The sequence below is a fragment of the Bison bison genome, unplaced genomic scaffold, assembly GCF_000754665.1.
Source record: "Bison bison bison isolate TAMUID 2011002044 unplaced genomic scaffold, Bison_UMD1.0 scf7180017864341, whole genome shotgun sequence".
NCBI classification, from domain to species: domain Eukaryota; kingdom Metazoa; phylum Chordata; class Mammalia; order Artiodactyla; family Bovidae; genus Bison; species Bison bison.
The window spans coordinates 6591230-6614367 of NW_011494913.1; the positions used below are offsets into that span (position 1 = coordinate 6591230).

At 40.4% G+C, this 23138-nt stretch overlaps 1 protein-coding gene across 11 annotated transcripts in view; it reads left to right on the forward strand.

Annotated features, from left to right (window-relative positions):
• The window catches only part of MARCH8 (membrane-associated ring finger (C3HC4) 8, E3 ubiquitin protein ligase), a 111990-nt gene that overhangs the window by 15613 nt on the left and 73239 nt on the right, over positions 1 to 23138 (forward strand). For 2 of the 11 annotated variants that reach the window (XM_010854470.1, XM_010854471.1), the window contains exons 2-3: positions 9198 to 9320; positions 15761 to 15841. The exons of 4 other annotated variants lie outside the window; for them this stretch is intronic. The gene's annotated coding sequence lies outside the window, so the exon portion shown is untranslated. Of the gene's footprint in view, positions 1 to 3546; positions 3680 to 9197; positions 9321 to 15760; positions 15842 to 17370; positions 17430 to 23138 lie in introns of those variants that run through there. 5 more of the 11 variants (XM_010854469.1, XM_010854475.1, XM_010854472.1 and 2 more) reach the window with 5 other exon arrangements.

Consider the following 23138-nt stretch of genomic DNA (forward strand, 5'->3'; position numbering starts at 1 on the left):
ATTCCTATTTTCTGAGATTTAAAAAAAAATCATGAACTGATGTTGAGTTCTGTCATACGCTTTTCCCTTGTTCATTGGTATCATCCTATGATTTTATTCATTAGCCTCTTAACACTGTAGATTACAGTGATTAATTAAAAAGATTTAATTGAAGTATAGTTAATACAGGGGCTTCCCTGGTGGTTCAGAGGTTAAAGTGGGAGACCCGGGTTCGTTCCCTGGGTGGGGAAGATCCCCTGGAGAAGGAAATGGCGACCCACTCCAGTATTCTTGCTTGGAGAATCCCATGGACTGAGGAGCCTGGTGGGCTACAGTCCACGGGTCGCAAAGAGTCGGACACGACTGAGCGACTTCACTTTCACTTTCACAGTTAATTTACAATGTTCTGTTACTTTCTGCTTGTGTATACTTTCTATTGTGTTACTTTCTGTATAACTGATTCACTTTGTGCAGCAAAGTGAATCAGTTATGTAGCATAGAACATATATCCAGTCTTTTGAAAGATTTCCCCATAAAGGTCATTACAGAGTGTTGAGTACAGTTCTGTGTGATATCTAGTAGGTCCTTATTGTTACTTATTCTATGCCGTCTATGGGGTCGCACAGAGTTGGACACGACTGAAGCGACTTAGCAGCAGCAGCAGCTATGTATTGTAGTGTGTATATGTCAGCCCCAAACTCCCAATTTATCCCTTCTCCTGATTAATTTTCAAAGATTGAAAAAGAATCTTTTATCCTTGGGATAAGCCTCACTTGGTCATGGTTTATAATTCTTTCTGTATTTACTGAATTCTGTTTGCTGATACCTTAAGGGTTTTTCTTTCTGTTCAGAGAACTTCCTTTAGCCATTTCATCCTTTGGGGGTACATCTGCTGGTGAAGCTGTCTCTTAGTTTACTTTTATCTCAAATGTCTTGATTTCCCCTTCCTTTTTGAAGGATATTTTTATTGGATATTGGACTCTGTTGACAGTTCTTTTTTTTTCAGTACTTGAAAACTGTTGTGTCTTTCTGACCTCTCTATATTCTGATGAAATATATGCTGCCATTTAAATAATTTTTCCCTTATAGGTAAGGTGTTATTTCTGTCTCATTGCTTTCAAGGTTTTTTATCCTTTAGTGTTCAGAAGTTTAACTGTTTACATGTCTTACTGAGGATTTCTTTGAGTTTATCCTGTTTGCTCAGATGTTTGCTCAGAATCTTGAGTCTGTAAATGTATCTTTTACCAAATTTGGATATTTTCAGCCATTATTTCAAGTTCTTTTCAGCTCAGTTCTCTCCTATGACACGAATGTTAACTCTTGAGTTACAGACCCACAGGTCCCTGAGGCTCTGTTCATTTTTCTTTTGCAGTTTATCTTTCTCTTTGTCATTCAGATTGGGTACTTTCTATTTGTCTATCTTCTGGGTTACTGCTTTTTTCTGTCTACACCATTCTGCTGAACCCATCTCTTGGTTTTTGTATTTTGGTAATTGTATTTTTCAGTTCTAAAATTTCCTTTTGGCTCTTCTTTATATCTTTGCTGAGCTCCCCCCCGCCTTTTTTTTTAAACCAAGACACAGCAGTGGTAAGGAAGAAAGGGCCAGCTACTTACCCAACCTCCTCTTGACACCACCCTGATGAGGATGTTGGGATGCTTGGTTCTATCTTGGCGGGAGAAGATGTCTTATCTACCCTTGGTCTTTGCTGGCATGGGTAGTGATGTGACCACAGGTTTTTTTCCCTGTGGTTTTGTGGCTCAGTGATAAAGAATCTACCTGTCATGCAGGAGACACAGGAGACACACGTTTAATGCCTGAATCAGGAAGATCCCCTGGAAGACGGCATGCCAACTCACTCCAGTATTTTGGCCAGAAAATTCCATGGACAGAGGAGCCTGGTGGGCTACAGTCCATAGGATCACAAAGAGTTGGATTTGACTGAAGCAGTTGAGCACAGCAAAACATGAATACACGTTTGTCTGGAGTCAGGTGGTGGTTTTCTTTTTTTTTACTTTCTAGGCTGACTCTTTCTACTCTTCTGGTTAGAAATAGCAAGGTTTTCTTGGAGCTTTTGTTCACTTCTTGATGTTTCTGGATTTGCCAATTCTTTGGCTACAATTCTTTGGATTATATGAGGCAAAAAGAAAACTCAGGAGACTTAATAAGACGTCATTCCTTGAATCCTGAGATCCCTAGCTAGTCTGCCTTCTTTCTGCCTTTGAAAGTCTTCTATTTGTTTTATATAAAATATGCAGAACCTTTACTTGTCCTTATTGGAAAAGTACATTTACTGTAACTTCTGAGAAGTGTAAGCTTTTTCTTTTTAAGAAAATCCTTTTATTATTTTAATAGGATCTTGGTGGAAAAGGAACTTAACCTAAGTATTCAGTCCACACCTTTATTACTTCTTAATATTTTATTACATTTGTGTGAATTAGGCTGATTGAATATATTATTTGCTTAGAGCTTATATATTATTCATGGCACACATCTTATGTGGAAGAGCCTTTGGGAAATAATTGAGAGCATGAAGCTTTGCTTGCCGAGGGTTTCTCAAAAAGTTCCCTGTGATAAATGAGTTCCTTCTGTGTTACTCCCCAAAAGATTAGTTTGCTTCTTGGTGAATTTCTTTAGGGTAGTTGATGTAGAAGATGATACTGTAATACTGTAACCTAATTTTTAAAGTTAAAATGCCCTTTTATTTTATGCTAGGAGGCTATAAACTGTAAATCTTTAAATTTATCTTGGTTTGTTAAAAATAATTTAAATATTTTTTCAGGAATGGTATCTTTTATATTAGATTATATCAAAGCGTTAACATTTTAAAGAATCACTGGAAGTCTCAAGTTTGTTGATTCGGTTGTGGTAGTGTTAGGGGTGCTCTGGTGCTTACCCAGGTTGCATGTGGTTTAAGAATCTGGCTTCTAGAGCCAGCTTCAGTGTTTACTGGTGACCTTGGAGCTGGGTTTCTTCCATCCATAAAGTGGGAATGGTCACAATTACACTAGTTCATAAGGTGATTGTGATGATGTGAGTTGTTTTGAACTTGTGAAAACTGAAAATATTTTTCTATTTTATCATAAAACTTTAAAAAAATGTCCATTCTATTAGTAACAGCATCTAATACAACTTGATACAGTTCTGTGGAGATTAGACTTAAGAGTTAGGAAACTTGAGTTCTACTCCAAGCTTTCCTGTATAGTTGCTGGACTTTTGGCAAGCAGCCCTGCTTCATCCTTTTCTGTCTTATTTTACTCATTTATAAAAGTAGGATTGAGTTTGAACAGGTTGAGCTTTAATATTCCTTCTATTCTGTTTTTCTTTTTTGTCTCAGTGAATCATAATTGAGTTCACGCTGCTGCTGATGCTGCCAAGTCGCGTTAGTCGTCTCCGACTCTGTGCGACCCCATAGACGGCAGCCCACCAGGCTCCCCTGTCCCTGGGATTCTCCAGGCAAGAACACTGGAGTGGGTTGCCATTTCCTTCTCCAATGCATGAAAGTGAAAAGTGAAAGTGAAGTCGCTCAGTCGTGTCTGACTCTTCGCGACCCCATGGACTGCAGCCTACCAGGCTCCTCCATCCATGGGATTTTCCAGGCAAGAGTACTGGAGTGGGGTGCCATTGCTTTCTCCATCTCGCAATACTAATTGAGGGCAAAACTAATGCCTATGGATGGAAGGAGGGCTGCTCTTGTCTCAGGTAATGGACACACTTCTAACATTTATTAATACTCCTGTCCAACATTGAAATGGGCCACCTTAAGTGCTGGATGCTTCGTAACCCTACAGGGATGAAAGTCAAGGTCAGACTGGCAAATGATGTATCCGAGTCAGGTCAAAATTATTGAAGTCTCAGCCAGGGATGGTGCTGGATGAGTTCTCTAGCTTTCTGGCCTCCCATGGGTGGAAGTCATGACATGATAAAGTTGTTAAAGTAATCAAGAAAAGAGGTACTGTACTTTGCCACAGAGGTCACTAACCTTAACTGAATTATAATAATGGCATTTTATATACTAAATTCCTTTTTATCTGCAGGTTTTTGTTGTTGAAGTGCAGACTAAATACTTTTTGTTCTCAGTTTTGAAGCTGTTGCTTCTCTTAAGTCTTACGTAATTTTTGATGGTTTGTGTGGGGAAAGGAGCACTATTATTTTCTTCTCTTTGAATGATCTTTGAATGTTTGTCACTTTTAAGCTAAGCTGGGAACTGTGAGTTTGGGTTCTTAGGTCCTTGAGATAGGCAGCTAAATTTGTCACCAACTATGTGGGTGCATTGCCAACTTCTCTGGAGATGTTTACCAGTCTGGGCAATTTTGATAGTATTATCTCCTCACAGTGTCTGCTGTGAGGCAGTCTTTGAAGAAATATGTGACATGTGGCAGAGCAAGCCCTTGAGGAAGAAGAGGTATTCTTATTACTTTCATTAAATTGTAGTGTTCTTGTTCCCAAGTCCTGCAGTAGAAGTTTGGTCCAAGGGAACGACTCTGTCGCTCTGCCCTAAGCATCTGGCTGAGGAGGCTTTGTGTACATGTGTGTGTGTTTACATTTCATAAAATGCTCAAGTCTCCTTCACCCACCGTGTGTCCTCTTCCTGCTGAGCTGGGTTTAGATTGTGCTGTATTGGTGGATAAATCACTTTATGACAGGTTTCTCAACCTTAGCCCTGTTGGCATTTGGGTATGGATGATTTGTTGTGGGGACTGTTGGTGCATTTTAGAATGGTTAGCAGCTTTCTTGGCCTCTTCACACTGGATGCCAGTAACATCCCGAGAGTTAGGGCAACCAAAAATATCTCTAGGACTTTGCCAAAAGTCCCCCGAGTGGCAAAAATCACCTCAGTTGAAGATCACTGACTTAGAATGCTTCTCAGTCAGCCCTGTGCCACAGTTGAGGGCATTCCCCTCCCATCTGGTTTCTCCGTGTTGCCAGCCTTGCTCACAACCTCTTCCTCCTGACTGTGCTCTGCTCATCTCATTAGGTGGAAAGTTGCCAAGTGGAAGGTGGATTCAGTGGGGAATAGGGTGGGGCTGGAGTCAGGTGTGGCCCTGGGCAGTGGCTGAGCACTGCAGCATGCAGATGGGTGTGTTTTTTGGTGGCAGCTAATGATTAGACTCAAATGTTCTTTGATGCGAGCCTGAGATGACGATGACACGGGTGGTCCTGGCGCACAGCACTTATCAGGTTTGTGATGTCGTTATGTCTCCTGAAGCCTGCCTTGGGAGTCTGTGGAGTGTTGAAAGAAAGCACTTTTCTCCTTAATGTTTTTATTTGAAAGAAGCAAAGGAAAGAGAAGCTGCATCTTGGTGAACTTCCATATTCAATTTAGATTTCATTTTTGAGGTGACTTCAGTAGCTGGATAGAGCCAGTTTTTTTTTTTTTTAATGTGTATGAAATGAGGTGGGAGAATTTGTAAATATTAAGCAGAAGATGTTTAATGAGTGCAACTGGGGATGGTGCATTGTCCTCAAGAAATGCTGAGAGGGAGCGAGAAACAGGTAATTGTGAATGTACCACCTTGGAAGGAATGGTGGCTCTGTCTTGGGTAGGGGCAGGTGGTAAGGGGTGGGCAAGACAGACAAACTTGAGACCAGAGCAAGTGCTTGCAGTCCTTGTTTTATTAATTTTCAGACAGTCAGTGTTCATAATTAGTACTTTTTCCTGGGTACTACTGATGGCTTTTTACCTAATTGGAGTCATCTTGAATGCCTGTTTTTATAAGCTTTATTCTCTTAACACTTATTGCATGCCATTTCCCATTTTTAGTACCTATTAAGGACTGCGTATTGCCTTTTATGATTATGTCTTAGTTTATTTAACCACTTCCCAGTCGCTTCACATACAGCTTATTTTAAAGAGCTTTGCTACTGGAAATACCCTCTGATGAACAACTTCGGGCGTACACCTGAACCCACAGTTCGGATGGTCTCCTTGGGATGGTGTCATGAACTGGGTGAAGTGGTTTGGATATTCTTCAGATTCTTAAATTGCTGAAGTGCATCGCTCAAAGTTTCTAATTAACATTCCCACGAGCGGGACGTTGAGTGGCCGTTTCAGGATATTCTTGCCAATGTTGGGTGTTTTAAAAAAGAAAATAATTGATTTAACAGATGGAAAACATCTCATTGTTATCTTCCTTTGCCTGTTTAAATTATTAGTGAAGTTGGCTTTTTGTTATTGTTTTTCCTTTAAAAGTACATTAGTTCCTTTTGTGAATTGGCTGCACATGTTTTTTCCCATTAATCTTTTGGGGCTGTTACTGCTTTTTTCTGATTCCTTTATACAATTTGTTTATATATTGAGGGAAGTGATCATTTGTCCTTCGTGTTTATCCAGACACTTTTCCGATTTTACAGTTGTGCCTTTTGCTTTATGTGTGACTTTTAATTTTGATATGATTTCAGATTTAGAGAAAAAGTGTAAGAGTACAAAGAACTACCACATATCCTTTACTAAGATTTACCACTTGTTAGAAATTTACCCCATTAGCTTTATCACTCTCTCTCTATGCATGTGTATAAATACATTTTTTTCTGATTCATTTGAGTCTAAGTTGTGTATTTCTTAAGACCTGGGACAATCTCTTATATGACCTTATAAAAATTTAATAATTAGTGCAGTACTGTTACTAATTCAGACTTCATACTGCATTTTCAGCGGTTGTCCCTGTAATGTCCTTTATTGCTCTTGTGTTCTCTGTTCAGTGTCCAGTCCAGAATGACACTGAATTTGATTGTCATGTTTCTTTAGTCTCTTTCGATTTGGAATAGTTCCTTAACCCGAATTTTTCATCCTTGACATTTGACCTTTTGGAAGACTATGGACCAGTTTTTTTATTTTTTCTTTTTCCCTCCAGAATGTTTGCCAATTTGTGTTTCTCTGAAGTTTCCTCCTGGTTAGATTCAGGGTGTACACTGCAGACAGAATTACAGGAAAGTGATTTTATTGTTCTTAGCACAAGACGTTTGGTGCCCCCAATGCTAGTTTGTTCCAATATTGATGATGACATTGAACACTTGATTAAGTCACTATTTTCTAGATTTCTCTACTGCCAAGATACAGATTTTTCCTTTGAAGTTATTAAGTGTCAAAAAGTGAAAGTGTTAATCCCTCAATGGTGTCTACTCTTTGCTACTCTGTGGACTGTAGCCTGCCAGGCTCCTCTGTCCATGGAATTCTCCAGGCAAGAACACTGGAGTGGGTAGCCATTCCCTTCTTCCTGACCCAGGGATCGAACCCGGGTCTTCCTGACCCAGGGATCGAAGCCGGGTCTCCTGTATTGCAGGCAGATTCTTTACCGACTGAGCCACCAGGGAATCCTACTCCTTTTTGAACATTCACCCACATGTTTTTGCGTCCAGTGATGATTTTAGCATCCAGTAAAGAAATACATACTTCCTTCTGTATTTATTTGGAGAAGGAAATGGCAACCCACTCCAGTACTCTTGCCTAGAAAATTCCATGGGTGGAGGAGCCTGGTGGGCTACAGTCCAAGGGGTTGCAAAGAGTCAGACACTACTGAGTGACTTCACTTCTGTATTTATTAGTTGGTATTCTGCTGCAAAGAAGAGCTTCACCCCTGTTTATTTATCTATTTGAATTATTCATAGATCTGTCCTTATTTGGGGCTTGCCTGGTGGCTCAGATGGTAAAGAATCTGCCTGCAATGCAGGAGACGTGGGTTTGATCCTTGGGTTGGGAAGATCCCCTAGAGGAGGGCATGGCAGACCACTCCAGTTTTCTTACCTGGAGAATCCTCATGGAGAGAGGATCATGATAGGCTACAGTCCATGAGGTCACAAAGAGTCGGACGCAACTGAGTGACGCAGCACTTTATTATTTAGTGGCCTATAATTCACTACTCAGATTATTTTATATATCTCCATAATTCTTTGAACATTTTTTGCTTTCTGGTGCCACAGGCTACTCTGGGCCAATTTTTTGTGCCTCAGCCCTCAAATCAAATAGCCTTGCTCCTATTAGTGGGAAATTAGGTCCAGGTGCATGGTGCATGCACCAGTGTCATGACTTCTACTCCTGTTCTGTGGGCAGAGCGAGGACATGTTTGTAGATACACATGCACACGCACACATACATTTGTGGGTTTTACTTACATATTTTAAAAACTGTCGGCTCGTATTGATACTACCCAGTGTTAATTAAGACATTCTGGTGCCCCTCCTTGTTTTGAATTGTCGTATGCTTTTGCATCTTGTTTATACACAAGGTATAAAGATATTCTCCTGTGTTTATTTCTAGGAGTTTCATAGTTTTGGCTTTAGGTTAAAATTAGGAGGTACAAACTTTCAGTTACAAAATAAATGATTCATAGGTATGAAATACACAGCGTGGGGAATATGATCAGTAATTATATAATGTCTTTGTATAGTGACATGATAACATGCTTTTCATGGTGATCGTTCTGAAACGCATAGAAATATTGAGTCACTGTGTTATGTACAGGAATCACATAGTCTTGTAGGTCAGTTACACTTCAACAGCAAACAGACTCAGAAAAAGAGAGGAGATTTGTTGTTACTGGAGGCGAGATGGGGTGGAGAGAGAAATTGGATGAAGGTAGTTGAAAGGTACAGACACTCACGTAAAAGATACTTAGGGATGTCCTGTACAACATGATAAATACAGTTAGCACTCCTATATGTTATATATGAAAGTTGTTAAGGGATTAAGTCCTAGGGGTTCTCATCACAAGGGAGGAAATGTATTTTTCTCTTTCTTTAATATTGTATCCATGTGAGATGATGTATGTCCACTAAGCTTATTGTGGTAATGTTTCATGATGTAGGTCAAATCATTATGCTGTATACCTTAAATTTACACAGTGCTATATGTTAATTATACCTCAGTAAGACTAGAAGAAAAAAAGAATTGCTGTGTGTACTGAACTACAACTTTTGAAGTTTACTGTCTCATTAAAAGCTGATACTTTGAAACTGACTTGGAAAAATAGCATATTAAAAGTAAAATTCAGAGCATGAAACTTACTTTATAAATTTTGACATCAGAAGACTATTTTATTCTTCAAAGTAAATGCATCAAAAATGTAAAAAAGATTTGGGATCCATCTCAAATTATTTTTGGTTTATGATGTCAGATAGGGGTTAAAGTTGATCATTTTTTCTATATGAACAGCCAGTTGCTTCAGCACTGTTTGTTGAAAAGGATTTCCATTTTCTGTTGAATTGCTTTTGTGCCTCCTAGGAAAATCGGCTGACAGTGTCAGTGTGAGTCTGTCCCTGGACTCTCTGTTTTGATGGATTTGTCTGTCGTGAGACCAAGACCACACTTTGATGATTACTGTGGCTTTACAATAAGTCTTGAAGTGTAAGTCCTTCAACTTACTCTTTTTTAAGATTGTTTTGGCTCTTTTACATCCTTCACATTTTCCTGTATGTTTTAGAATCAAATGGCCAATTTCTGCAAAAATATCTGTTTGGAATATGAACAGAATTCTGGGCAGAATCAGCCTCTTTACAGTAATGAATTTTCCAAATTACAAACAAGGTGTATGTCTCCATGCCCTTAGATATTTAATTTCTCTCATAAGTGTATTTCAGTTTTCAGTATATGAGACATGCATGTCTTTTGTAAAAATGATTCATAATTAATCTGCTCTTTAACATTAAGATAAAATTTTAAAATTTCATTTTCATTTTGCTGTTAGTCTGTAGAAATATATTTGGATTTTGTAGAATGACCTTGCATCCTGCAGCCTTGCTAAATTGACTTAGATTAATCTGGCTGGACTAATTTAGATTTCCTAGAAATTTCTTTGTTAGTAATTATGTTCTCTGTGAAAAGAAACAGTTTTTATACCTTCTTTTCCAATTTTTAGCCATTCTTTCTTTTCTTTGCCATATTACACTGGCTAGGAGCTTCTGTCTGTTGTTCAATAGAAGTGGTAAGAACGGGCACCCTTCCCTTGTTGCCAATCAAGTGGGAAGGGCCTCAGGATTTTACTATTAAGTGTATTATTTGCTGTAGGTGCATAGGATTAAGGAAGTCTCTCTGTGTCTAGTGTGCTGAGGTTTTTTTTTTTTTTTTTAAAAACTCAGTATGGATGTTGATTTTTGTTAAGTGCTTTTGTTGCATCAGTTATTCTGTGACACGATACTGACTTTCAGATACTCATGTAACTTTATGTTCCTGGGATAAACTCCACTTGGTCATGATATATTATTATTTTTATAAGTTGCTGATTTTTCCAGTAGTTTGCTAAGGATGTTTTCATCTGGGTTCATGAACTATCCTGCATTGAAGAAGGAAATGGCAGCCCACTCCAGTGTTCTTGCCTGGAGAATCCCAGGGACGGGGGTGCCTGGTGGGCTGCCGTCTATGAGGTTGCACAGAATCGGACATGACTGAAGTGACTTGGCAGCAGCAGCAGCAGCATAACTATGTTTATGATTTGTAGTTTGTTTTTTTTTTAATTTTCTTGTTTAGATTTTTCTGATAGTTTTAGGCAAAGCATGTAAATGAGGTGGGAATTATTCTCTTCCTTATTGTTTGATAGGATTCACTAGTGAAACCACTTGAGCTTTGAGTTTTCTTTTTGTAGAAGGGTAGACTAACCAGTTAATTTGTTTAACAGACGTATTGCTATTCAGATTTTTAAAGTTTCAGCATGTGTCAGTTGTGGAAAGTTGTGTTTCTCTTTTTCCATTCTCTTTACTTTAGACCGGTGTTTTTAGACTCAAAGTGTATCTCTTTGCATGTCTTGCAGGGTATGGTTGGGTCTTGATCTTTTGGTTTTTGTTTTTCTTTATCCCCATTCTGACAGTCTGTACCTTTTAATTGGAATATTTGGCCCCTTTATATTTAATGCACTGACTGATACACAGTTGATTCTCTTTATTCATGTATTCTATATCTGCAGATATAGAATAGAATCTATAAACCTACTCACTAAAATTTAATTCTGATCCCCAAATCAGTACTGACAGTGCTCTCAGCATCATTCACGGACACGCACAAAGCAGTGAAATGTTTGAGTCATCTAGTGTCCCGGCTCTGAAGTGATGCTGAGCAAGTCATACTCTACCTTCCTGTTGCATCTCTCACACTGTCCTTTTTGTGATCTCTTCAGTGCCATGATTTTCACATTTTGTAGGGGTTTTTTTGATGCTTTCACTGTTTAAAATTGCCCCTAAGCATAGTGCTGAGATGCTGCCTCGTGTTCCTAAGTAAAGAAGACTGTAGTGTGCCTTACGGAGAAAATAGGCTTGTTATTAGGCAGGCTTCCTCAGGCAGGAGTTAAAATACTATTGATCATGAGTTCAGTGTTAATGAATGGACAAAATATATTTGCTAAATAAGGTGTCTTCAAACACAAGCAAACTAACACAAGCTTATGTGTTGATGGTTGACTGAAGTGTTGTGACCAGAGGCTCCCTGGAACCTCACCTTGTATCTCCCCTAGGAGCAATGGTTCTGTGTTCACTAATTCCATGTTCCTGCCAACTTTATGGAAGATGACTGTACACAGTGAGAACTGACTAAAGTCGGGTTTAGATCTTTTATCCCCTCCCTTTTCTGTTACTCTCTTACTCCCTTACTCTACTGACTGTTTTGATATTCCATTGAATAACTTATTTTTAGTGGTTGCATTTGCAATTGCAGCATTCATCCTCAACTTAGTGCAATCTGTCCTACTCTCATAATTAATGTCTTACCAATTCTTGTAAAATAGAAGCACTTTGCAACAATGTAATCCCATTCTCGTCATGTTCACTGTGCTGTTGTTTTCATATATTTTACATAAATCTACATTGCAAGCCTCCATGTTACACTTGTTGTGCTAAGAGGAGAAAATGAGAGATAGTTCTTTGTTAATCCACATATTTCCATCTGTGTTACCCTTCTTTTCTTTTTGTAGATTCTAGTCTTTATCAGGTATCATTTGCTGGAAATAAATTTCCTTAGTTTTTGTTCATCTGGACTTCTTTATTTTGCTTGATTTTTGAAAGATATTTTTGCTGCATATGGAATTCTTTCAACATTATGGTTATCATTTCATTGTTTTCTGGCTTTTTTCTGATAGAAAGTGATAATTCATACTGTAGTTATTGTTGTCATTGTTATTGTTTCTTTCTAGGTGCTTTCAAGATTTTTCTCTTAATTTTTGATTTCCATTAGTTTCTGATGCTCAGATGCAGTTCTGTTTATATTGATCCTACATAGGGTTCTTTCCTTTTCTCCTTTGCCTTTTGCTTCTCTTCTTTTCTCAGCTATTTGTAAGGCCTCCTCAGACAACCATTTTGCCTTTTTGCATTTCTTTTTCTTGGGGATGGTCTTGATCACTGCCTCCTGTACAATGTCATGAACCTCTGTCCATGGTTCTTCAGACACTCTATCAGGTCTAATCCCTTGAATCTACTTGTCACTTCCACTGTATAATTGTAAAGGATTTGATTTAGATCATACCTGAATTATCTAGTGGTTTTTCCTACTTTCTTCAATTTAAGTCTGAATTTGGCCATAAGGAGTTCATGATCTGAGCTACAATCAGCTCCCAGTCTTGTTTTCGCTGACTGGATAGAGCTTCTCCATCTTTGGCTGCAAATCAGTCTGATTTTGATATTGACTATCTGGTGATGTCCATGTGTAGAGTCTTCTCTTGTGTTGTTGGAAGAGGGAGTTTGGTATAACCAGTGCATTCTCTTGGCAAAACTCTGTTAGCCTTTGCCCTGACTTTGTTTTGTATTCCAAGGCGAAATTTGCCTGTTACTCCAGGTATCTCTTAACTTCCTACTTTTGCATTCCAGTCCCCTGTGATGAAAAGGACATCTTTTTGGGGTGCTAGTTCTAGAAGGTCTTGTAGGTCTTCATCGAACCATTCAACTTCAGCTTCTTCAGCATTACTGATCAGGTATAGACTTGGGTTACTGTGATATTGAATGGTTTGACTTGGAAACAAATGAGATCATTCTGTCATTTTTGAGATTGCATCTAAGTACTGCATTTCTGGATCTTTTGTTGACTATGATGGCTACTCCATTTCTTCTAAGGGTCCACAGTAGTAGATACAATGGTCATCTGAGTTAAATTCACCCATTCCAGTCCATTTTAGTCCACTGATTTCTACAATGTTGACGTTCACTCTTGCCATCTCCTGATTGACCACTTCCAATTTGCCTTGTTCATGGACCTAACATTCCAGGTTCCTATGCAATACTGCTCTTTATAGCATTGGACTTTACTTCCATCACCAGTCACATCCACAACTGGGTGTTGTTTTTGCTTTGGCTCATCTCTTCACTCTTTCTGGAGTTATTTCTCCACTGATCCAGAGAATTCCAGAGAATAGCAAACAACAGAAGAGTTCTTCAAAGAATAGCAGAATTCCAAAGAATAGCAAGGAGAGATAAGAAAGCCTTCCTCAGCGATCAAAATGCAAAGAAATTGGGAAAGACTAGAGATGACTTCAAGAAAATTAGAGATACCAAGGGAACACTTCATGCAAAGATGGGCTTGCTAAAGGACAGAAATGGTATGGACCTAACAGAAGCAGAAGATACTAAGAAGAGGTGGCAAGAATACACAAAAGAACTGTACAAAAAAGAGCTTCACGACCAAGATAATCATGATGCTGTGATCACTGACCTAGAGCCAGACATCCTGGAATTGAAGTCAAGTGGGCCTTAGAAAGCATCACTACGAACAAAGCTAGTGGAGGTGATGGAATTCCAGTTGAGCTATTCCAAATCCTGAAAGATGATGCTGTGCAAGTGCTGCACTCAGTATGCCAGCAAATTTGGAAAACAGCAGTGGCCACAGGACTGGAAAAGGTCAGTTTTCATTCCAATCCCAAAGAAAGGCAATGCCAAAGCATGCTCAAACTACCACACAGTTGTACTCATCTCACACGCTCGCAAAGTAATGTTCAAAATCCTCCAAGCTAGAACTTCAACAGTACATAAACCATGAACTTCCAGATGTTCAAGCTGGTTTTAGAAAAGGCAGAGGAACCAGAGATCAAATTGCCAACATCCACTGAGTCATCGAAAAAGCAAGAGAGTTCCAGAAAAATATCTACTTCTGTTTTATTGACAAAGCCTTTGACTGTGTGGATCACCACAAACTGTGGAAAATTCTTCAAGAGATGGGGATACCAGACCACCTGACGTGCCTCCTGAGAGATCTATATGCAGGTCAAGAAGCAACAGTTAGAACTGAAAATAGACTGGTTCCAAATTGGGAAAGGAGTACATCAAGGCTGTATATTGTCACCCTGCTTATTTAACTTATATGCAGAGTACATCCTGTGAAATGCTGGGCTGGAAGAAGCACAAGCTGGAATCAAGATTGCCAGGAGAAATATCAATAACCTTAGATATGCAGATGACATTACCCTTATGGCAGAAAGTGAAGAAGAACTAAAGAGCCTCTTGGTAAAAGTGAAAGAGCAGAGTGAAAAAGTTGGCTTAAAGCTCAACATTCAAAAAAATAAGATCATGGCATCCAGTCCCTCAGTTCATGGCAAATAGATGGGGAAACAATGGAAACAGTGACAGACTTTATTTTCTTGGGCTCCAAAATCACTGCAGACCGAAGCCATGAAATTAAAAGACGCTTGCTCATTGGAAGAAAAGTTATGACCAACCTAGACAGAATATTAAAAAGCAGAGACATTACTTTGCCAACAAAAGTCTGTCCAGTCAAAGCTATGGTTTTTCCAGTAGTCATGTATGGATGTGAGAGTTGGACTGTGAAGAAGGCTGAGCGTTGAGGAATTGATGCTTTTGAACTGCGGTATTGGAGAAGACTCTTGAGAGTCCCTTGGACTGCAAGGAGATCCAACCAGTCCATCCTAAAGGAAATCAGTCCTGAATATTCATTGGAAGAACTGATGCTGAAGCTGAAATTGCAATACTTTGGCCACCTGATGTGAAGAACTGACTCACTGAAAAAGACCCTGATGCTAGAAGATTGAAGGCAGGAGGAGAAAGGGATGACAGAGGATAAGAAGGTTGGATGGCATCACCAATTCAATGGACATGAATTTGAGTAAGCTTTGGGAGTTGGTGGTGGGCAGAGAAGCCTGGTGTGCTGCAGTCTGTGGCATCGCAAAGAGTCAGACACAACTGAGTGATGGAAGTGAACTGAATGTAGGGTTCACTAAGTTTCTTGGGTTTATAATATAAGTCAATGTCTTTTAATCAAATTTGGGAGGTTTACAGCTATTGGACCTCCAAATACTTTTTCTGCTCTAGTATCATTCTCTTCGCCATCTGATCTCCAGTTATACCTATGTTATACTGCTTGATGTTATTTCACAGCTTTGTGAGAGTGTTCATTTTTCTACAGTCTTTTTTTTTATTTTCCAGCTTGGATAATTTGCATTAGTCTGTTTTTTCTAGTTTCCTAACTTTTCTATCATCTCCAAACTACTGTTAAGATCATCCGTTAAGTTTTCATTCTTTTCAGTTCTAGGATTTTTGTTTGGTTCTGTTTCATAATTTTCATTTCTCAGTTGAGATTTCCATTCTTTAAGACCATGTTTTCTGAACTTTCTCTCAATTTACAGTGAGTAACAGATAAAAGAGGCTTATTTTTTGTTGTTAGAGCTATTCTTGTTTTCTTTTGGTTAATATTTAACATTTTAAATTCTTTTATTTTCAACTTTTTGTGTTGTTATTCATCATGTGTCTTCTGTAAGCAGTGTATAACTGGAACTATTTGTATTTTATAAAATTATCTCATAAGTTGTATTTTAATTAGCAGTTTTAAGTAAATTTTGATTGTGAGCTTTTCTTCTTATTCAGATTTAATCTGTGAGAGTCCAGAGGACCTTAACTGAAGATATTTTCCTCAAGAGACCATTTGAATACGAATTCTGCCAGGAGGTAGGGTGTACCTTTGTCACGGATTACATTGTCCACTTTCTAGAGTACAGTACTTAAGTACTCATCACAGGCACATTTTATTCACGTGGCCTTGTGAGTGAAAGGGGCTCTAGTAATCTCTTGGTTGGCTTAGCTGTCACGGTCCTGGCTCTAACTTTGCCTTCGCTCCTTACTCCTCTGGAGCTGTCCAGTGTTCACGCCCCAGACCTGTGGAAGGTCCGCAGTGTCCCTGTCACCCGAGCCACTCCCAGCTTTGTGACTCACAGCTGCTGCTTCCTGCGCTGCCTGTTCCTTGAGCCTTCATTGTTCTACAGTCTCTCTGAGCAGTGCCTTTAACTCTGTATTCATAGCTCCCTTGTCCTCTGCAGTGCAGTGTGAACCACAGGCAGCGCGCTCTCCAAGCCACATTCTGTTCTCATGCTCTGTGGCTTTCTTTGGACTAAACTTAGACGTTGGTTTAGAATGAGTGGCGCCCCACCTCCTGTCCCCCCACCTCTTTGAGAGTTCCCAGACTTCTGTAAACTGGCCTTTAGCAGGACTGACCCTGTGCATAACCTCAGTCATGTGCAAAATCCCTCTTATCTTTCCTGGAGCCGTCCCAGTGCAGGCTCAGCTGGGAGTCAGGCTTTGGAAGAAAATGTATGTAAGTGATTTTAAAAGCTAGTGATTTAGTCAGGGTTCATCTTTCTAAAATAGAAACACCAGAGTTACATTTAAAGTATAGTAACAGGTAGAAAAATATCAGGGATACTTTTATTTGTTGAACACTTATACTGTGGTAGATTATTTTACTAGATTTATAGTTAAGTCATTATTATTATTTTGTAGGCCTGAATAGGCATATTTAGCTAAAAGTCTGTTGAATGAGGCTTGGCACAGTGCACCTGTTAGATTGGCACTGTATACTTCCCAGCAGTCTTGCCATCCTTACTGTGGGCAGCTGGAGGACTGGTAAACCCCATTGAACGCAGTCACCAGAGGACTGCTGCTTCTGTAGTTGGTGCTGCCTCGTTTGACTTGCTTTAGCTGTGGGCCCGCCTCTTCTGACTCCTCACTTGCATTCAGAGTGACCGTGAAGCTATATTCCAGCTGTGTCCTCTCTCCACACAGGGGTTCATATGGATCTTCTGTCCATAGTCATACTTCTGACCTCTTCCATTTCTTTGAACATTTTTTTTTAAATCTGCTGTTATTCTGGTAGTAGTCCATAAAGTTTATTGTGAAAATAATTTTGCTTCATGTATAGAATAAAATAGGCAGTGGGTAGGAAGTATTAAGAATAAGCATCTTCTTTGCTGTTGGTTTATTTTTTTTCTTCCAGTTTTATTGAGGTCTAATTGGCATACAGCACTGTATAAGGTTAAGATATACAGCATAATGATTTGATTTACATGCATCATGAAATGATTACTACCATAACTTTGGTGAATTTATTGCATCTTTTGTTTAAAGGGTATGCTGCTGCTGCTGCTGCTGCTGCTGCTGCTGCTGCTAAGTCGCTTCAGTCGTGTCCGACTCTGTGCGACCCCGTAGACGGCAGCCCACTAGGCTCCGCCATCCCTGGGACTCTCCAGGCAAGAACACTGGAGTGGGTTGCCATTTCCTTCTCCAATGCAGGAAAGTGAAGAGTGAAAGGGAAGTTGCTCAGTCGTGTCCGACTCTTATCGACCCCATGGACTGCAGCCTACCAGGCTCCTCCTTCCATGGGATTTTCCAGGCAAGAATACTGGAGTAGGGTGCCATTGCCTTCTCCTTAAAGGGTATAGAGTTTCAGTTTTGGAAATTGAAAATGTTTTGGAGATCTTTTCCTGACAATGTGAATATAATTAATACTACTGAACTGTACATCTAAAATGGCTAATTTCATAAATTTTGTTACATTTTTTTCCTACAGTTAAAAAAAGAGTATCTTTTGTGGAATGTAGATTTAAACGGTTAAGGGCAGAGTTCTGAATTTTTTTACCTTATCCGTTGTACTTGGTTCTATTTACTCATCCTTTACCACAGATTGAATCAACAGATTAGAGTTATTGGAGGGTCCAGAGCAGAGGAAATGTTTAGCAAACAGAATTTATAGGTGCTCAGAACATACTAGCTGAGTTATTTCAGTGTGGGGTCACGCTGCCTTCCTTGTCTGCATGAAAATGCATGCTTGTCTGTGTCTTTGATTGAGATGTTTTGTGTGTCTTCCCAGAGAGAAGGGTTTTATAATGAGGTGAAAACCTCTGAGAAGTGATAGCTGACTTTAAAAGCAAATAACTATTTCCTAGTTTACATTTATATTATTTTTAAATTAGATCTTGGGTTACTTGGGCTTCCCTTGTTGCTCAGCTGGTAAAGAATCCACCAGCAATGAGGGAAATCTGGGTTTGATCCCTGGGTTGGGAATATCCCCTGGAGAAGGGAAAGGCTAGTATTCTGGCCTGGAGAATTCCGTGGACTGTATAGTCCATAGGTTTGCAAAGAGTCAGACACGACTGAGCGACTTGCACTGGGTTACTACTTTGATGATTGAAAAGTTTTTCTCACTATAGTTTTTTTCCACTGAAAAGTAATATCTAGAGGGAGAAAACTGAGTTTCAGGATCATAGAGCAAACAGTAAACTGAAGGCTTTTACATTGTACCACCCATGCAAATTAATATTAAAATTCCCAATTCTTAATAGACTTTAACCACCTTTGGGATTTACCCAGAGGAAAATGGGGCCAGAGTTACTTTTCTTTCTTTCAGCTTATGCTCTGTAATACATTATCATGCAGATCACAGTAATTAAGGCAGAAAGATTAGGAAACTGGGAGGATTCAAGGTTTAGTCATAAAGAAACACCAGTTAAATTTTCAGAAATATTTCACCCGTGCTCTATATAGAACACTGTGGGAAATGCTTAAAAGAAATGCATGGCGATCCAGAACACTGCAGGGAATGCTAAAGAAGTATGTAATGGTCCAAAGAGGGTTCAGCCTTTTTGGTAGGCCAAGGGTTCTATACTGTGAGGAATGATCTGTAACTAGATAGTATTTTGTTTTAGGGTTCGCCAAAGAAACAGAACCAATAGTATATAAAAAGATAGATGGATAGAGAAAGATTCTTATTGATAGATTTTAAGAAATTGGCTCATGTGACTATAGAGGCTGCCAGGTCTAAAACCTGCACGCTAGGCTGGCAGATTGGGGAACTGAGAGAAGAGTTGAATCCGAAATTTGAGACCACAGGTCTACTGGCAAAATTCTGTCTTCTTCCAAAAGAGGCTTAGAGGGGTTTTTTGTTCTAAGGCCTTCATATGATAGATGAGTCCTACCCACATTATAGGCCCTTCCCTAGTGAGTCACACAGTAAAGAATCTGACTGCGATGCAGGAGACCTGGGTGTGATCCCTTCAGAAGGGAATGGCCACCCACTCCAGTATTCCTGCCTGGAGAATCCCATGGACAGAGGAGCCTGGCAGGCTACAGCCCATGGGGTCACAAAGAGTCGGACAGGACCCGTTATGGAGAGTAATATCTTTTACACAAAGTCTCTTGATTTAAATGTTAATCATATCTATGAATATACCTTCACAGAAACATCTTGAATAATATTTGACCAAATATCTGCTTACTGTGGCCTATTCAAGTTGATACATAAAATTGGCCAGCATGTATATTTAAATGTCAAACTGTAAAGAGTATTGGGTACACGTTGTGGGTGGCAAGATAGGAGTAGGGGAGCTTGTTTTGATGTTTCTTTGCTCACAGATGAGATAAATGTGAAGATGTGCTCTGAAGGCCAGGAAATTTTTGGCCTGGTGTGCAGAGTGTGTGCGACATCTCAAGAGGGTGGTAGAATGAACAAGGGTGGAGCTGACCATGGCACGGGCGGGAGAGGATTTGTCCCGGCTGGAGAGAGATTTCTTAGGTGGTGAGGCAGGCCCTGCTCTGATTCCTCTACTTTGATACTGCGTTAAGTAGAGAAGGTGCTTGCTCCAGCCTGAGATGACAGACGGCTGGAGCAGGGCTGTCTGTACCACCGGCATTGTATGCTACGTTATACAGTGTAATGAGATGAGAATTCTTCTGCATAAAGCGTTTCAAGTGAGATAGAGCTGCTTTAGATTTTTCTGTTATAACATGTGCCCAGAATTCTTTCTTCAGTTAGTTTAATGAATTGCTTCGAAAGATGTATGTTTGTGAATAAACATAAGATCTTCAAATGATGTGAATTGCTGCCTGTAATAATTCCAATCTTTAAGCCTTGAAATGTTTTTGGATCCATTCTGAAGTAGAAATACAGCCCAGTAACTCCCCCTTGCCCCACATTACAAATTAAGGAACATAATCAAATTTTTAGATGTAATTGGTGTAAAGACACTTTAAAATAAAAATTCTACCAAGGAAAGTAGTTACCAGAGAGAATAGCAACAGCAGTGTCTGTGAAATAACGCACAGAACAGCGCCTGAGTGGGTCACCTCTCCGTGCCTGTGCCCCTTTGCAGTGTGGGCCTGCTTGTTTCTCCAGCCAAGTGGTGGAGTCTGTTTCCGCGCCTTTGTACTGGGCCGTGCTGGCCGGCCTGCAGTGGCCAGGGGAGCATAAGCGGGCGCGCTGCAGGCAGAGGCGCCACATGCAGCGGGCCAGCTCCTCACTGCTGCCGCCACGCTGAGAGGAGGCCCACCTGGGGGGAAGGCCCAGCCCTCCTCCCTGAGCCCAGTCCCCAGCTGACCTGGGCCCAGTGCAGCAGCCCACAAGTCAGGCAAGAGCAGCAGCAGAGCTGTGCAGTCAACCCACGGGTTTGTGAGAAGTAGGAAATCCCTGCTGTTTAGGCAACTGAGGCTGGGGTAGTTTGTTACGCAGCAGTGACAAACAGAAACATCCTGTGACTAATTGCAGGAACTCCTCTCTGTAATTCTAATTCTGGCTTCATTCCTGAGGCCTCAGGAGCCCACATTCTGGTGAGGGAGTCCCTCCAGGACAGTGTGGTGCCTGCCCAGGACGGGCTCTGGGCTGCTGCGGCCTTGGCTTCTTCTCTGTCCCCCTTTCCTCATCTGTAAGGATTAGATTTTTCCCTGCAGGACAAGCATAGAAGAGCGCTTGGAGGAACTAGAGGAAGAAGATTAGCTCTGTACTCCATTGACAGTACTTTCCATCTCTTACGTCTGTCAGACTCACACTTCTTTCTCAGAAGTGAAATGCTGCAAGAACCCCAACAAGTCTCCTCTTTTCCTTTTGTTAAGAACAACTGTTTTCAGTACCCTTGTATTTGTCCTGAAGAATGCCATGGGTATGCGTCCTTAACTTTGCTCAGGTTCAGACTCTCCTGGAAAAGTCAGACATTAGAGTCCAGGCCCCTTCCTTGTAACATCTCAGGCTCAGCTAGTTCACACACATGGTGGAGGGTTCTGCTGAGGTCTCTCTGGGTCACTGGGGAGGTCACAGATGGCATGCACTGTTTGGATCTGAGTCCTGCCTGCCCCACACTGTCTGCTGCTCACTCACCGTCAGCTTTGGCCTGCCCCTCTCTTGCTCTGTTCCTTGAGATTCTAAATTGCACATTGCTGCCTGCAGCACTCTCCTCTTCTGGCCCAGCTGTGTTTGCTCAGGACTTCCCCACCAGGCTCCCTCAGTTTTCTTGAGCGGCCCCTTCTCCTTCCGCTGGCCAGCATTTTGGGGGATACCTAGAGTCCACGCTTTCTGTCTTCTTGGCTGCCTCGTGGCTCAGATGGTAAAGAATCTGCCTACAGTGCAGGAGAACAGAGTTCAGCCCTTGGTTCAGGAAGATCCCCTGGAGAAGGAAATGGCTACTCACTCCAGTATTCTTGCCTGGAGAATCCCAAGGACAGAGGACCCTGGCAGGCTACAGTCCATGGGGTTGCAGAGTTGGACACGACTGAGTGACTAACACTTTGTTTTCACCAGCCTTTCAGGCTGCGTGTTAGAAAATTAATCTTGAATAATCTACTGGAGTAGTTTAAAGATACAGCTTTAGTTTTAAATAGTTGTAGTGGTTTAAGGTTATGTTATTATATATGTAATATATGTGTAACAATGGTTTAAGAATATATACTATAATTTTAAAATGCAGTATTTTTCTGTGACTTGTGATATATATTTGTAAATCAACTCAAAATGATAAATATCCAATTTTTGTTATAAATTGGACCTAACTTTTCAGGCATGTCTTACAGTCTTGAAGTACATAAATTATTATTTTGTCAAATTTTTAATAAGTATATCCATTACTTTGGTCAGATGTCCCCCTATGCAGACAAAATTGCAGCAAAAAGCATGTTGCTATTTAATACTTAAAACTGTGGATTCTGTGTTATTGTTTGTATCCATGTCGATCATACTTCTTCTTTTCATAATAAAGCCAACAACACACCGGGTTTTGTCTTTTTCTAACAACTGTGCTACAGTGAGATGAAAAAGAAAAAACCTACATATTTTAGATTCCCCTTGTAAATTGCCACAGGCTGCTACATCTAGTAAAATACGGCTGAGCAGCCTCAGGCAAGTTGCGTAACTTCTCTGAGCCCTTCTGGCCCTGTTGTGAGAATCAAAGGAGATAATGCGCGTGAAGCATTTACGATTTGTCAGTGCTTCATCTGTTTAGTTTTTCTCCAGCCAATTACTCTTCAGAAGTTCTATTTCTGTACTTCTCAGTTTGTTTCTCCTACCTTATCAGTTTTAAGTTTTTTATTCTTTGGATTTCATTTTCTAGTTATCCTCAGCATTGCTTATTTGCTGTTCTTCATGTAACATTGAAATTATTCTTTATTACCTCTGGTCATACTCTGAATTATTCCAGAGGGTTTTATTTTATTTAACATTTCTGTCTTTAATTTTATTTCTGTGTTTATTTTTGACTGTGCTGGGTCTTCGTTGTGCGGGCTTTTCCCGAGCTGCAGTGAGCTCCAGTCTCCAGCTGCGGTGCCCGAGCGTCTCACTGCGGCGGCTTCTCTTGCTGCAGGAGCACGGGCTCTGGAGTGCGCAGTCTTCGGTGGCTGCAGCGCGTGGGCTCGGCGGTTGTGGCTCCCAGGCTCGAGAGCACAGGCTCAGTAGTTGTGGCGCACGGGTTTAGTTGCTCCGTGCATGCAGGGTCTTTCTGAATCAGAGATCAAACCCCTGTCTCCTGCATTGGCAGGTGAATTCTTCCTCACTGAGAGAAGGTACCAGGGATACCCTCTAGGAGACTTTAAAACTAACAAAATCTTTTTTTTGTTTGTTTCTGAGTAAACTTCATTTAGTCTGTGGGGTGTGTTTGTGTGTTTTATCATTTTTTCCTTCACTTTCAGTAATTGCATCTGTATTTTCTGGTAGTTG